At 44.7% G+C, this 3571-nt stretch overlaps 1 long non-coding RNA gene across 8 annotated transcripts in view; it reads left to right on the top strand.

Moving 5' to 3' along the window:
• The window catches only part of LOC105602881 (uncharacterized), a 131661-nt gene that overhangs the window by 83674 nt on the left and 44416 nt on the right, over positions 1–3571 (top strand). The gene's annotated exons all lie outside the window — the stretch shown is intronic.

Below are 3571 nucleotides of genomic sequence, written 5' to 3'. Positions count from 1 at the left end.
GTGAGTCCGCGGCCTCGCCGCCTCCCCGGTAGCCCGCGCCTGGGCCCCGGGGCTCGTCCTCTCAGAGTCTGAGTCCGGGCAGGAGCCTCGGCGAGGGCTTTCGCCTGAGGAGGAAGCCGAGGAGTGGTTGGGATCGCTCTCATTTCCCCCATCCATAGGAGGACTTCCCCGGGGAAGTCCTCCTTCCTGGTGCCTTCCCACCGGGACTCTTTATATTTGGCGCGGCGCTCTCTCCAACCTGGTTGAGAGCCTAGTTGCGTGAGTTGATTTCCTCTTGGCTTTATGAAGACGAAATACCCAGCACTCTGATGGCTCCTGGGAAGGTTTAATTAAATCTTTCCTCTTTGGAAAACTTTCCATTAAGGGGCCCTTTAGCAGTAGTTAAAACTAAAATGTCTACACGTTCTGTATCTGAGCAACTGAATACTTCCTGGGCACTGTTTTCTCTAGTTGTCTTCATTCAACCGTACTAGTTAGATGGGTGTGTGACCAGGATCATCTGTCCGATGGAATTCTAACTCAGAGAGCTGGACTTGAAAGTCTGAGCACTTCATTCCCAGTCACACAGCCTCCTGAGGGGAAAGGCAGGTATGGCTCTGTTCCTTGAACCTCCATCAGTTATCTAACAATAGTTCAGTTCAGTTCAGTTCAGTCGCTCAGTGGTGTCCGACTCTTTGCGATCCCATGAATCGCAGCACGCCAGGCCTCCCTGTCCATCACCAACTCCCAGAGTTCACTCAGACTCACGTCCATCAAGTGCGTGATGCCATCCAGCCATCTCATCCTCTGTCGTCCCCTTCTTCTCCTGCCTCCAATCCCTCCCAGCATCAGAGTCTTTTCTAATGAGTCAACTCTTTGCATGAGGTGGCTAAAGTACTGGAGTTTCAGCTTTAGCATCAGTCCTTCCAAAGAAATCCCAGGGTTGATCTCCTTCAGAATGGACTGGTTGGATCTCCTTGCAGTCCAAGGGACTCTCAAGAGTCTTTTCCAACACCACAGTTCAAAAGCATCAATTCTTCGGCGCTCAGCCTTCTTCACAGTCCAACTCTCATGACTACGGGAAAAATCATAGCCTTGACCAGACCGACCTTTGTTGGCAAAGTAATGTCTCTGCTTTTGAATATGCTATCTAGGTTGCTCATAACTTTTCTTCCAAGGAGTAAGCGTCTTTTAATTTCATGGCTGCAGTCACCATCTGCAGTGATTTTGGAGCCCCAAAAAATAAAGTCTGACACTGTTTCCACTGTTTCCCTATCTATTTCCCATGAAGTGATGGGACCAGATGCCATGATCTTCGTTTTCTGAATGTTGAGCTTTAAGCCAACTTTTTCACTCTCCTCTTTCACTTTCATCAAGAGGCTTTTAGTTCCTCTTCACTTTCTGCCATAAGGGTGGTGTCATCTGCGTATCTGAGGTTGTTGATATTTCTCTCGGCAATCTTGATTCTAGCTTGTGTTTCTTCCAGTCCAGCGTTTCTCATGATGTACTCTGCATATAAGTTAAATAAGCAGGGTGACAATATACAGCCTTGACATACTCCTTTTCCTATTTGGAACTAGTCTGTTGTTCCATGTCCAGTTCTAACTGCTGCTTCCTGGCCTGCATACAGATTTTTCAAGAGGCAGGTCATTCAAAAAATGTAATCTAGCGTGTCTGACTTCTTCCACTTTCAGTTCAGTTCAGTCCCTCAATCCTGCCAACTTTTTGCGACCCCATGGACTGCAGGCTTCCCTGTCCATCACCAACTCCCATGGAGCCTACTCAAACTCATGTCCATTGAGTTGGTGATGCCATCCAACCATCTTATTCTCTGTTGTCCCCTTCTCCTCCCACCTTCAGTCTTTTCCAGCATCAGGGTCTTTTCCAATGAGTCAGCTCTTCGCATCAGGTGGCCAAAGTATGGGGAGTTTCAGCTTCAACATCAGTCCTTCCAATGAATATTCAGGACTGATTTCTTTTAGGATGGACTGGTTGGATCTCCTTGCAGTCCAAGGGACTCTCAAGAGTCTTCTCCAACACCACAGTTCAAAAGCATCAATTCTTCGGTACTCAGCTTTCTTCACAGTCCAACTCTCACATCCATACATGACTACTGGAAAAACCAGAGCCTTGACTAGATGGATCTTTGTTGGCAAAGTAATGTCTCTGTTTTTTAATATGCTGTCAAGGTTGGTTATAACTTTCCTTCCAAGAGTGAGCATCTTTTAATTTCATGGTTGCAGTCACCATCTACAGTGATTTTGGAGCCCCAAAAATTATAAAGTCTGCCACCGTTTCCCCATCTATGTACCATGAAGTGATGGGACCAGATGCCATGATCTTACTTTTCTGAATGTTGAGCTTTAAGCCAACGTTTTCACTCTCTTCTTTCACTTTCATCAAGAGGCTCTTTAGTTCTTCCTCGCTTTCTGCCATAAGGGTGGTGTCATCTGCATATCTGAGGTTGTTGATATTTCTCCTGGCAATCTTAATTCCAGCTTGTGCTTCATCCAGGCTGGTATTTCACATAATGTACTCTTCCACTTTGACATGTTTTAAAGACTCAACTGAGTAGCTCTGTGTTTTCAGAGCTCTTTCTCTTTGTGACTAGTGTTCCACTGTGTAGATGAACATCATTTATTATTCATTGATTTATTGGAAGTTTGGGTTTCCGATTTTGGCTGTTATGAATAAAACTGTTATCAGCATTTGTGTAAAAGTTAAAAAAAAAAGAAATACTTTTTGAGAACCCACTCTCTGTTGGAGTTTTAGTTGTGTGTGGAAAGGGATGCCTTGCTTTAATGGCACCAGCAGTTCACTCAAGTTCATGGAGACGAATGAAATAAACATTTACAGAATAAATGTAGAACTGCAGCTGTGGCAAATGTGGTGAAGGAAGGGAAGATGGTTTTTAGACAGCTGTTACGAGAGGATGTGTTTGATTTGGGGAGGGGCCCTGGGCCTGGTGACGTGGGGAACTTCCCTGAGTGTGTGAATTTTGGAGCCATTAATTAAAAGACTGAATATGATTTAATAGGCTACTGAGTTTTGAAAGTCAACTAAGTTGACATAAGCCACATATACACTTCTACATGGGTCAGTCATTGATTCATTAATTTATTCAACAAATCTTTAACTAGCTTCCAATATGTGCTAGGCACTGTGATGTAAGTGCTGAGGATACAGTGCTGGGCAAAACAGACATGATCTCCACTCTGATAAAGCCTATAATCACAGATTTAGGGTGTGATGGCATAACACTAACCCAGGGTGTTTAAGAAGACTAAAGGTTTTTTAAAGTTTCTATTATTAGTGGACTTTAGCCTTCATTTGGGGTCCAACACAGAGTGTCACTCTACAAGTGCTACTGAGATGTTGGTTCATCTGAGCGTGATCACTGTCAAAGCTCTTATCTCCTTCATTTGCTTTAAAGTGCATGATTTTCACTAGAACTGCCCTGCATTTCTGAGTTTATTGCCCTGGGCATTAATTGACTGTCAGGTACAGCAGGAGCCCCAGAGGTGAGTGAGAGGACTACTGCAAAGGCATCTTACAGTCTTGAGGGAGGGCAGCAGAGAGAAAAGGGAAACCT

The sequence above is a fragment of the Ovis aries genome, chromosome 17 (assembly GCF_016772045.2).
Source record: "Ovis aries strain OAR_USU_Benz2616 breed Rambouillet chromosome 17, ARS-UI_Ramb_v3.0, whole genome shotgun sequence".
NCBI classification, from domain to species: Eukaryota; Metazoa; Chordata; class Mammalia; order Artiodactyla; family Bovidae; genus Ovis; species Ovis aries.
This window is presented reverse-complemented; position numbering and strand designations above follow the sequence as displayed.